Source organism: Xenopus laevis, chromosome 3S, assembly GCF_017654675.1.
Source record: "Xenopus laevis strain J_2021 chromosome 3S, Xenopus_laevis_v10.1, whole genome shotgun sequence".
NCBI classification, from domain to species: domain Eukaryota; kingdom Metazoa; phylum Chordata; class Amphibia; order Anura; family Pipidae; genus Xenopus; species Xenopus laevis.
The window spans coordinates 100,801,717-100,815,573 of NC_054376.1; positions in this window are offsets into that span (position 1 = coordinate 100,801,717).

Here is a 13,857-nt window from a genome sequence, read left to right on the forward strand (position 1 = left end):
AAATAAAATGTATCTATAATTTGATCCTTAACCACTGCTGAAATAAGTTCTTCCCCTAAAAAACCGGACCACCGAGTTGCTAAAGCAGGGAGACACTTGAATCACTAGACCAGCACGAACGCTAGCCTACGTGCAGAGACGCCGCCATCGTTTGATCCAGCAGCCGCTCCGAATAGGCAGCACTACTTCTCATCTGCCGACAAAGGAGCGCATCTCTGCACGATACCACATTATTTGAGACTGTGGATAAGTGGATCTCAGCACTGCATTGGATCCTTTGGATCACTGACAAGCGGAGACTACACGATAGATTTTAAGCTCTCCCTTCACTACCATTCGGTAAGTGTAAACGGTCCGCAGGGCCGACACTGAAGTCCCGACGATATAACACTATTTGAAGCCTTCTTTGTTTCAGGACTACATCAAAGACGATATACTCGTATTTAAACAATGAATATGTGAGTAGTTCCATTTAAGTTTAATAAGCCATCTGTTTTGGATGTACTACTCTATATATTGTCTTTTTATCTAGGCCTCTAGGAACTACCTTTTTTAGCAGCAGTCAGCGCACCCTATCCCATATTTTTCACACTGAACAAAGTGGACAGGTGGATCCACAAAAACCAGTGGTGCAGCTAAGTCATATAGATCCTGGTGTCTGCGCAAACCTCAACCCTACCTAGTACTATTAACTAGTAAATTTTACCTATTTGATTACTGCTCCAGGACAAACTTAGTGCCTTTTATTCTATAACACAATACGGGTCATATTTATTATGCTGTTTAAAAAATATTACAATTGAATTGGATTGGGAGCACCTTCCACCATAGAGAAACATCGAATGGTGTGCAAGATCAAATAGGTTAATGTAAAGTGAGATTGCCAGAAAAAGATTGACCTTTAAGTTTAGAAATAAAACATAACTTTTATTAATGAAGTGTTTAAAAAAAATCTGTCCAGAATCTTAGTGAATTTTAAAATTACAATTAGGACATGGGTTAATATGGGCTAAGTGTCGAAGTACAGCCCGGATACTAGAGGGTTGATCTAAATGTTATTGGCAACTGCCTGTAATATACCCTCACCAGGACCAACTTCAACCTTGTCAAACACTCATAGCAGCCCATGCAGACCAGCAAGACCAACCACCAACACCCCCAGGAGCTTGCATTCGGATCGACTTGATTGCTGCCAACTTGAGAGAAACGGAAGTGCAGCTAAACTAAACGAATGTGCCTAAATCATGAGTAGTATCTCCCACAGTGCTGGTTAAGCCGTGCTTACTACCCCGTATCAGACCCCACCATTACTCTCATAGAATCGGTATTGAGTGCCAGTTATGCCATGCTTACTACCCCGTGCCAGCCCCCACCATTAGCGAGTTAACCTTGCATAGAATTGGATTGGTAGAGGAACCCTGCCTAATTGAACTAAAAGAGATCAAGCGTCTGACGCGCGTTTCGCTCGCTCAGCGAGCTTTGTCAAAGACATAAAGTGGCGCGGCCGAGATTGCATGTATAAATAGGCGCACACCCAACGTCATATCAATATGAGCCAATAGGAATGCCACGGCTGTAGCAAGAGAGCGGGGTAGTTACGCCTATTTGTTCTTGTCAAACTGATTTTTCTTAAGGATATGCTGATAAGCTACAATGTTGCACACTTCTTATCAGTAATAAAGTATTGTATTGTGCAGCAACTGTATCAATATTGAATGTTTGGAACAGAAGCATGAGAATTGTATCAAAATGTTTTCTCACATAATATACAGATTTAAGAGGCAGGGTATTGATATATGAACATGAGACATATGTATGGGATAAATAAGACTCTTAAAGATATGAATGATTAATCCCAATGACCGGTTTCAGATAAAACCTTCATAATAATACTTTAATTTAACCCATTGGGGCTCATGGTATTCATATTATAAATCCATTCGCTCTCTTTGGAAAGTATTAACACAAAAAATGTTGTTTCAATGAAACCAATACTATGTTTATTATTTTCATTATCCTCCTTTTTCTTGAAAATAATCATATTGTCAGTTTGTTCCTCAGATATGGCATAGAACATTCAAAAGGTTTAGGGAAAGTTAAAAAAAAAAATGTTTCTTGCATCATTATTTATATATAAATTTGCTGCTGTGTAGCCATGGGAGGCAGCCATTCAAGATAATTCTGAACTATAAGCCATAAGTTTCCATAGCAGATAATAAAGTAGAACACAATGGGTTTAGTTCTTACACAGGGGTCAAATGCCATTCATAGCTCTCTACAAAACTATGGAATGAAAGCCTCCCTTGTATAAAAATAGCACAGTCATAGCTCAGAAATAGGATTTTATAGGTGATGATACAAACTTTAAATACAAATACAAGTGCATTTTTGCTTTATGGTGTTACAGATCTTTTAAGCAATGTTGGGATTCTTTAAACCTTAACCTAAGTTTCTCCTGCTTAATACTCGTTAATACTTTTTGTTATTATGCTGTTATTTATCATAATGTGAGCTAGCTAGTAATTCTCTGCGATAGCATAGCAGCAAACAAAATATATCACTTAATGCAATCAGGACTTGGCCCTATGTAGTTTGCTAGCACCTCCAGTTAAAAGACTGCAGAACCGGTACCCCATAAATCTATTACAAAGTGACCATGGCACCCTGCACCAACTGTGTGATATTTGAGAGTGGGAGGGATAGATGTAAAACTATTTTGAGGATTAAATAAATCTGAGCTACTTCATAAAATAGATAAGAGAAGTGCTGGGGTTAGACAGATGGGTGTCAAGGCCAGGTTGTAATAGGATGGATCCTATTTTTAGCTTAAAGAAAAAAATAAAAGTGTTTTAAAGTAATAAGAATATAATGTAGCGGCGCCCTGCACTGGTAAAACTGGTGTGTTTGCTTCATAAACACTACTATTGTTTGTATAAATAAGCTGCTGTGTAAAAAAGTAAACGTATTTTTTTGTGTTACTGTTCCTTTAAAGGGAAAGCTGTCATCACATTCAGGGGCACATTTACAAAGCTCGAGTGAAGGATTCGAATTAAAAAAACTTCGAATTTCAAAGTGTTTTTTGGGCTACTTCGACCATCGAATGGGCTACTTTGACCTTCGACTACGACTACGACTTCGAATCGAAGGATTCGAACTAAAAATCGTTCGACTATTCGACCATTCGATAATCGAAGTACTGTCTCTTTAAGAAAAACTTCGACCCCCTACTTCGGCAGCTAAAAGCTACCGAAGTCAATGTTAGCCTATGGGGAAGGTCCCCATAGGCTTGCCTGAGATTTTTTGATCGAAGGATATTCCTTCGATCGTTGGATTAAAATCCTTTGAATCGTTCGATTCGAAGGATTTAATCGTTCGATCGAACGAATAATCCTTCGATCATTCGATCGCAGGATTTGCGCTAAATCGTTCGACTTCGATATTCGAATTCGAACGATTTTAGTTCCTAGTCGAATATCGAGGGTTAATTAACCCTCAATATTCGACTCTTGATGAATCGGCCCCTCAATGATGCAATATTCTGTAGAATCAAAGGAAATGCAAATATGAACTGGTATGTGCATATAAACAAGTATTATTTCCTTGTGACAGTTGTCTTATCACAGAATTCTAATGGATATATATTAAATCTTGTGAACCCATGTAGGTCCATGCACACTGAATAAAGTTGAAATATTCTTGCACTGAAGCTACACACTTTCATTTGGTGTATACATCTGACTTGAGTGGTCAGCGAACACCCATATACCATATACAGTATACCTGTCATATGCCTGGGTCTCAGATATCTACATATATATGAACATTTATATATATATATGTGTGTGTGTATATATATATATATATATATATATATATATATATATATATATATATATATATATATATATATAGAACAAGAAGGATCAGCACTCACTGGGGACCTTTTTCAAGCATCCTTGAAAAAGGTCCCCAGGTGGGACCGAAACGTCGGATTATGATGTAAATAAATAAAAGCGAATTTTTCTTCACATCAATACAGTGAGTGCTGATCCTTCTTGTTCTATATATCCTGTATTTGATCGTGCACCACGAACCAGTTTAAAGATCGGAGTGCTGGTACTGCGGGACTACATATATATATACAGTATTTGCAGGCCCTCCAGTTCTTGAACTATGGTTTGCTTCCTGGGGCTGCTGGAAGTTGAAACTCAACAGCTGAGCTCAAGGACGCCATCCAGCTGCTAGAGGGTTGCAGCTTGTAAATTCCTGATTCCTGAGACAGAAGACTCCACGACTCATTGTCTGCTTTTAGATCTAGTTGTGCTAACTGAAAGAGAGGATGAAGATCAAAGACATTTTTACATCAGGTTTATAAACTATGATACTTATATAAGTTATGTAAAATAATAAGAATGTCTTTAGGAAGTAAGCTCATGAGATACAAGGATAGTTAAATAATCAAACAAAATGCACAACAACATAAGAGTTATTTGCTAATTCTACACATAAGCTCTTATGTTTCTGGATTGTCTAATGTTTTTTACCTATCAATCTACAGGAAAATGATGCAAACATAAAAAGACCACTGTGTGCAAAGTCCAATTTCAAGTGAAAGCCTACATGTTTTTTATCCGCCCTGCAGAATTTTCCCCATAACTCCAGCGTAATTACGTCAAAGTGGAGGCATTGCTTCTGCTACAGTTGTGGGTGATGGGAAATATAAGCACACTTGCACATACGCTTTAAATCAAATATATTTACTCTTAAATAGTCTAAATATTGTCACTTACGTCGTTCAACATCAAAGTTAAGTCTGCACACAATTTAACATTACTGCAGAGAGAAAGAAAATTGGTCATGATTGAAGAATTATTGGTTCTAATAGGTTCCTAGGTATCCCAAAGCAGGGTTGGACCCCACCATCCTGTGAGCCCCACCAAACCAGACCCACTTGATCTCAGCGAGAAAAGAAGGAAGTAAAAAGTTTGGGTGGGGGGCGGAATGAGGGTTCCTGCAGCGGGTATGGCCTCTGGTGGAGGTTGCAACTTGGCCGGGGGCCCCTGAGGGAGTGTGGGAACCCCTGAGGTAGGGTTGCCAAGCACCTGGTTTTGACCTGGACAGCCAGTTTTTCAGAAAGGGCCCAGGTCAAAACAGTCTGTCACATTTTTCAAATTATGAAAACCGGGCAGGATTCTCCTAGACTGAAGTGGTGATTGGCCAATCACAGATCTCCATATCATAGCCCTGTGACGTCATCCTCTCCACCCTGCGACCTCACTGATCTGCTCCGTGACATCCCCAGTCTGCCCCGACTTTGCAGCCCCGAAAAGTGGCAACCCTACCCTGATGTGGCAGCCCCAATGGGCCCTGGACACTCCAGTCCAAACCTGTCCCAAAACCTCTGAATAAAGATCACATTATTTGTGAAACAATAGATCCTAAAACACAATTAGATGTATGCATATCTCTGTTACTATGCATTCATTAACGCACAGATTTGTGTGTGGGTTCAGATTTAAACCCATCTGTCATTTAAAGAGCTGACCAGGGAATCATTTCTTCCAGACATTTTTGTTTTGTGAACTTCCAGTGCATGGGCTAGCACCTTCTGAGTGACTGATAATTGTTCTAGTCATACAGGTTGCTGCTGCCGCACAACTCCCACCATCTGTGAGGTCAGAGGCCAGAGGTAAGCACTTACTGACAGCATGCAGAACAAACAAGGCAAGGGGAGCAGGAAGTGAATGTTTCATGGGTCAGGGGTGTTAATAACAACCTCAGGAAGGGCAGGCAGATGGATAAATAATAATAAGTGAAAGTTGGCGTGGAGAGTGCAGGACAGAAAGGGGCTTTGTCTCAATCGCTGGAAGTTCCGATGTCTGTTACCTCCTTATGTCATGGTTTTTGTATATAGCTTCCAGTTGTGCAAGCAGGGGGATAAATTGGCACTGGTATGGTTTTCAGTTAGAGGTAAGATCACATCCTTGAAATCAGCTGCTATATATATATATATATATATATATATATATATATATATACACACAAAAATGGGGGGGTTGTGGGTGCACACCTGAGGCCAATTTCAAAACGTTTAGAGCCCTGTCTAAATGATTCAAGTAAATATGCAAGTGCATGTAATTTTGAAACAGGGTTTTTTTGCTACAAAGTTATGATCATAATATTGATAAGCCACCATACCACGTCAAGGTAAAACCCCACATGGTGGTCCCTCCACTTTGTTTTTAATTACACCACTTTACTTCTTTTTTTCTAAAATGGGCGTTGGTTTAGGCAGTCTCTCCTTCTTAAAAACCGCTCAGCAGTTGGCAGGGGAGGATTTAGCACACAGTTTGAAACCAAGGCACAGGAGATGTTTATATAAAGAATTGTTACTAAACATAGAGGTAAAATTCCTTTTTTACTATGATTAGAGGTAAATAAGTTAGGGACCACCATGTGGGGGGAAAAAATTCTGTAGCATCTACCTTTTGAATTGGACATCATTAGTATTTTTCAGTTCTTCGATGCAAAAATAGGCTAGAATCACTGCCATTTACCTTGAAATCCTTAGGTACAGGTCACTGGATGCCTTTCAAGTGAGCAGTAGGGGGTTGTGAGGTCTGAAGCCAGAGATATGAAAAATAAATTTACCCTTGAAAATTCTTCACGACCGTTTTTTGCAGTGCCTAGCATCAGTCCAGTGAACCAAGCTTCTTGTTGCATTATACCAAAAATACTGCATCTCCCACAAACAGGTAAATTGGCTCCTGATAAATTTGACTGTAGTATATGTGTGAATGATGTAAATGATGTATAATCTCTGCGGAATATATCTGCACACTAAATAAAGAGTAATAATAATATATATCATAATATTTAAGCTTTCTAAAAATTAGCATTTGACCAAAAGACTGGATTTTATTGGTAAAGACTCCCAAGGTTTAGACACATGCAATGGATTTTGGTGGTATTTCTGATAATGACTGTTTAGTGCTATTTAGATGCCCATGTGATTAAACAGTCTGCAATAATCATGCATGCATTAGTTTTCTTTCCAGTTTTGGTTTGCTATTCCTTCCTTAGAATGCTCTTACATCCTGAACTCATTTGGTGGAAGTCAACAAATTTAAAACACTCTTGGGAGTCAAGGCCGTCTCTTTCACTGTCTGTCTCTAGACAGACAAATTTGACATATAACTTAATGTGCCTTTCAGTGCAATGGTGGTATAAAGCCAGGTGCCTTGGCTCAATGGCACTTTATATAGTTCTTAGTAATATACTTCTCCCATTAGCAGGACCCTGGTGATAATATACATTGTAAAGTGGATTTATTCCTGCTGCCTGTGTGTGGCTACTTTATGATTTCCCTTTCAAATTAACCGAGTTTAATGGCAAAGGAAGTAGCAGGGCTTTGAAATGCCTGACTTGGCCTCTCTGGAGTTAATTGGAAACAATGCAACAAATTACATTATGACCACTGAGTCTAGTCGCCATAATATTGTCTTATTCTGTACAATGGTTATGAAAATACTACACATTCCAAAGTAGCCGTCTATGCAGAAAGAACAAACATTACAATAAATACAAAATAAATACATAGAGTGACCAACATTAATTGGGTAATGTAACAAAAGGTGCAAACATTTGCTCAGATCTAATAACTCACAGCAACCAATTGGATGTTTGTTTAACAACAGAAGACCAGTTAGTGTTATCTATTGGTTAGTTGCCATAGGCTACTAGAACTGGATTGAATCTTCTATCTATTATTACGTTACTACAATAGTCTTTAAATGTCAATATCCTTTTCTTTTTATAATTCTTATATGAGGCACAATTATAATCTTTATTAGAACTTGTGCATAAGAATATATGTTATTGGGGGTTATATACAGTATATATGTTCAGTTTCAATTGGCTGCATTATATATTTTTTTTTTTCTGCTGAGATAGTTTTCATAATGATGAATAAATGGAGCTCCAGTGAATCCTTGCTGGCATATTATGATCCTATCAATCAGGGGCTTTCTTGTACTCCTGTAATGATGCTAAATTCATATAATTTCCATACACTATTGTTCTCTGAATCACAGATGTTATCCCCAGTGAATGCATTGAAATAAGGGGTCGTGGACCAGATTGTAGCTAGAACACATGTGTGAGTCAGAAGAACTGCACTGACCTTTTCCGAACATTTGTGTTTTTAAAAACCTGTCTTTACCTTTCCAGATCGTTCCCGTATCAGCAGAATCGCTGCACCATTGATGGGTATTTCTTAAATCCAGAAACAGATTTTCCTTGTGCCAGTAAGAATTCTGCAGTATTAAATAGTCTTTCTAACTGTTAAATCATACCAGCATTCAAAGCTGTGTTTCAAACTGACCACAGCCAGTTTTATTCTCCATACATTCTGACCCCGAATTTACAAAAGTAATCTGACTTTGCCTGCCCTACTGATCTCTAAATGGGTATGTCCTGATGATGCCAACCAATGTCCATACACTATGGCTATTAGCTGGTCCATCGATCAGGCAAGTTTGAATAGTTCTGACAATGCACAATATCTCCCAGTGTTTGATTCACTGGTAGACGAGGAAGTGACTAGGGGACACAGCTACAATTTGTTTGGGTTGTCAGCCCAAATGAATGGATCAATAGGAAGGTGACCATACCATATGCTGTCTGACCAACTGGCCTGCTACTTGAAGGGACAGATGAAGCTATAGGATCTGTTATTGAAAATTCTTGGGATCTGGGGTTTACTAGATAGGGGATCTCTCAATAATTTGATTTGGATCTCTACATATACACCAGTATGGATTCATGCAGCTTACCATGAAGCACAAGGGACTGTTTTATTATTTCAGAGAAAAAGGAAATCATTTTTAAAAATTAGAATAATTTGCTTAAAAGGGACTCTGTGGAAGATGGCCTTCCTGTAATTCAGAGCTTTCTGGATAATAATAATAATTAGAACAATAGGCAAAAAGTATGTTCGGCACAAGTCCTATTCATTGAGCTTATGTTGAATGAGGGAGTCTACAGACCCTTTAAATAACATCTCTTAATATCTCTCAGACTATATATATAAATAAATATATATATATATATATATATATATATATATATATATATATATATATATGAAAAATGTCCCAACAGGGACCAAAACGTCGGTGATACATATGTTATAATACAAACTTTTTCATTTCTAAAGACCCTTGGTGCTGGTTTTTTCTTGATTGGACTATATACTAATTATGTCCGTGCACAGGGGCCGCCACATATATATATATGCCTTGAGAAAGGTCCCTGAGTGGACCAAAACGTCACGTCGGCTTTACATGTAACTTGAATACATTTTGATTTTTTTCACCAAAGAACTCGGTGTTGCTGGTCATTTCTACTTTATTTTATATATATATATATATATATATATATATATATATATATATATATATATATATATATATATATTCACAAGCAGAAAGCACTCACGACACACTCTTTATAAATAGTTAAAAGACCTTTATTCCTCCAATGACATGTGTCGCTATTTACAGTATGAAGATTGTGCCGTGAGTGCTTTCTACTTGAGAACTGTAAATTTGTTGGTGAGCTACCGGCCCTTACCGAATTGAATGGTGTGTGCTGATATACATGAATATATATATACATATATATATATATTTTATTTTTTTTTCACCAGTATTGGTGTATATGTCTCCATCATTTTCTTTTAATATGAAACCTATTTAAGCTTGAATGCTCTTTGCTATATGCACAGTTGAATGCTGAATTTTAGATGTTTCTGTCATCCATATAGATATATAGTTCTGAGACTGTGAATGGTAGTTAGGAGTCTTTTCTGTAAATTCCTGGCTATAATTTTAAGCCATTATCACTAGTAGAATTTTTAGTTGGTCTCTTGAGAGGAAGTGAATGATGGACCTGCTGTCTTGTTCCTCAATAACATAGTATAATGGATACCAGGGGAGCCTTTGACTGTTTCTGGCTCAGTAAAAGTGATTTATACAGGATCTGTTTCAAGGGTAAATCCTAGCTTAAAAATTTGCAAAAAAAAAGTCAAGCCATTTCCATAAAACAGGTGCAAACTGTGATAGGTTACCAGTAGTTGTTTGATCAACCAACAACTAAAATATACAACTCTGTACACCCAGATGAGGATAGATAGTGGAATAATGTTGTTTTGTTTTTGATGGTATTCTGTGGGGGCTGCAAGTCAATATCGGAGGTTAATACAATACAGAGCCTATATGACTGTGCCTACATGATGTGTAATATAGCAGTTAAAGGAGAGAGTGGTTATTGTAATAAATTGAATATTTTCCTTGTATGTGTGACTGTAAGCTACAACTTGTAATTAATCTATAGAGATAATAGAATTCAGAGTAAGAACAGAAGCACACTTAATTAATGGGTTTATGGTACACAGATCCCTATTAAGAAAAACGAAAGAATGCTTGGTTCGGTAAGTGATTACTATATGGCCGCCCGGGGTTAACACTAGATTCAAATAAGGCCACTTAAACAATTTTAAAACTAAACGGTTAACTCTGGAGCAGGCAGGATCTGTAGCTCACCCGATAGAAACAATGACCCGGGTGTGGGGCCCATGACTACGTATCGTGGATACGAAACGCGTCAGGACGATGTTTGCTTTTAATCTGTTGAAATAAAGTTGTTCATTTTTAACAATTGAGTGGAGGTGGAGTGCTCTCTGATTTTTCTTCTATGCAGATCCCTGTAGTCCAGTGTTACAAAACTTTGTAGGTTAGTACAATCATTCATGAGAAGGATCTAGGGGTCTTTGTAGATAACACGTTGTCTAATTCTGGGCAGTGTCATTCTGTGGCTACTAAAGCAAATAAAGTTGTGTCTTGCATAAAAAAGGGCATTAACTCAAGGGATGAAAACATAATTATGCCTCTTTATAGGTCCCTGGTAAGGCCTCATCTGGAGTATGCAGTGCAGTTTTGGACTCCAGTCCTTAAGAGGAATATAAATGAGCTGGAGAGAGTGCAGAGACTTAGTGCAACTAAATTGGTTAGAGGGATGGAAGACTTAAATTATGAGAGTAGACTGTCAAGGTTGGGGTTGTTTTCTCTGGAAAAAAAGGCGCTTGTGAGGGGACATGATTACACTTTACAAGTACATTAGAGGACATTATAGACAAATAGCAGGGGACCTTTTTACCCATAAAGAGGATCACTGTACCAGAGGCCACCCCTTTAGACTAGAAGAAAAGAACTTTCATTTGAAGCAACGTAGGGGGTTCTTCATAGTCAGGACAGTGAGGTTGTGGAATGCACTGCCGGGTGATGTTGTGATGGCTGATTCAGTTAATGCCTTTAAGAATGGCTTGGATGATTTCTTGGACAGACATAAAATCAAAGGCTATTGTGATACTAAGCTCTATAGTTAGTATAGGTATGGGTATATAGAATTTAATTAAAAGTAGGGAGGGGTGTGTTTATGGATGCTGGGTTTTCATTTGGAGGGGTTGAACTTGATGGACTTTGTCTTTTTTCAACCCAATTTAACTATGTAACTATGTAACTATCTTAACTAACAGGTATATGCAGCTTCGGACTGGGGGGTTCTGGGATTACCAGGGCTGACCCTTTAAAGGCACCCCCCCCTGAGCCCCGCACCCACTCCACCAGGTCCCAAACATTTTATATAATAGATCCCATGTCCATGTAAGAAAGAGAATTGACACAGTCCTTCATTAAAACAACCACATTGAACCATAGCAACCAGAAACTAAAACTAAAATTCCAAACCAAAGCTGTTGAAGAAAGAGGTACATTGTTTGGTTTCTTTGCTCAGGATTTCTAACACTCTTCTGCCATCTAAAGGACAACATTTGTACAGCATGGAAAAAATATTTGTTGATCATTTATGAAATAAACCAAAAAGTGGTGGTGTAAAATAAAGAGCATATTTATAAAGCTCCCATATTCTCCAAATAAATCTTTTGCAGTTTTAACTGCGTTATTAAATGTACTTATCACAGGATTAAACAATATGTACATTGCATATGCATGTTCCTATAAATAAAGAACTGTATATTTTGTGTTAAACTGTCTGCTTGTTCTTTCATTATGCTGTGAATTCTTATCACTGATTTGTAAATTTTAACACCATACACAGTAATCACATAAGTAAGCAATCACAAAAAGCTAACTGTGTTATTTAAAAAGGTATTTATTTCAATTAACACCAGTGTCTTGGGCCCACTGGGGCTGTCACCACAGGGGCACCTCATCCCAGCCTAAACCTGCAGTGCACTTCCCCTGCCCTACCCCCCGCATCATGGCATGTTGCCTTACATCACATGGAATTGCATTGTGCTACATTTGAATTTACTTGCGCCCAAAGTGGGGCACCCAACGTTCAGGCAGGGAGCTGGCCTGGGTGGGAGGGGACCCACAAAGGTCAGGCCTACTGGGTAGGAGGGGACCCACAAAGACCAGGCCTACTGGATTGTTTCCCAGTATCCAGCTGGCCCAGTCCAACCCTGATTAACACTGTTATTTGACAAAAACATAGACCTAGCGTAACCCAATAAGGAGCAAAGGGACAAATTCAGACAGTAAACGACAAAGTGGAAACCACAGTGAAAATCAATGCCACTTTTTCAAATTATGCCATAATTTTATATGCTGCTAAATATTTGCCAAAATGTATTACACACCTAATTTTACAACATCTACTGTAGTGTTAAAGTGGGTAAGGCTTAGTGTATTTCAACACAGCGTTTTTTTCACAGTATAAAATATACCATCCAGTGGCATAACTACTATACAGCAGAATCGGGCACAAGCAGAATATTAGTTACACCCTGAGGTAGAACTCACTTATAGGCAAACTAGTCCCCAGCACTAGAAGGATGCTTTATTCCAGGAATCTTCTATTCCTAAGCCTAACTGCTTTAGTTACTATCAGGGCCGCCATCAGGGGGACACAGGGGGTACTCTTGTACCAGGCCCGGGCCTAAAGGGGGGGCGCTGTGCTGCACTATTCGAAATAGCTGGGCACCCCTTGACAGCGACAAAGCCATGTCGGATCTTCCCAAAGTCCCGAAGGCGCGAAAAGACCCGAAACCATGTTGAAGTCCTGAAGCCACGAAAAGATTCAAAGTAGCCAAAGTTGAAGTCCTATTTTTTTAAACCCATATTGGTATTATTTTACCAATGTTTTTTTAAATATAAAATATTCTCTGGGGCCCCAATGTTTTTTTAAACTTGTTAGGGAGGCCCTGGCGCCAATGTTTTATTAAAAAAACTTTTATGGGGGGCCTGGCACCAATATTTTTTTTAAACTTATGTGGGGCCCTGACCACCAATGATTTTTAAATTGGCGACAATTTTTTTTAACTTGTAGGATCACCAATTTTTTTTTAACTTGTAGGGGGGCCTTGACCATCAATGGCTTTTTATAACGTGTGTGGGAGGGGTTCTCTAGAAAAAAAATGTCCTCCAGCATTTTTAAACTCATGAAGTTTAATGCAACAAATCATAAATACTTGAGAATGAAAAAAGGCAAGAAACATTCTGCAAAATTTCTCATCTGCCCTGCCTTTTACTGTCATATGTTCTTACAAGATTTGACCAGTTGAGGGCACTGTAATCATCTGTTGTTGGTACATTTGTATCTATAAATATTCCATTTCTATTATCAATGTTATTATGCTTTATATACTGTAGCTCCAACATATTTTTTTCCATCCAAGAAAGGTGCAAAATGTCATATCAAAAACATTTTAATAAACAAGGCTGGTGTGCATCAGTACATGTTTTGGAAAACATTATTTAGTTAATTTTCTTCTTT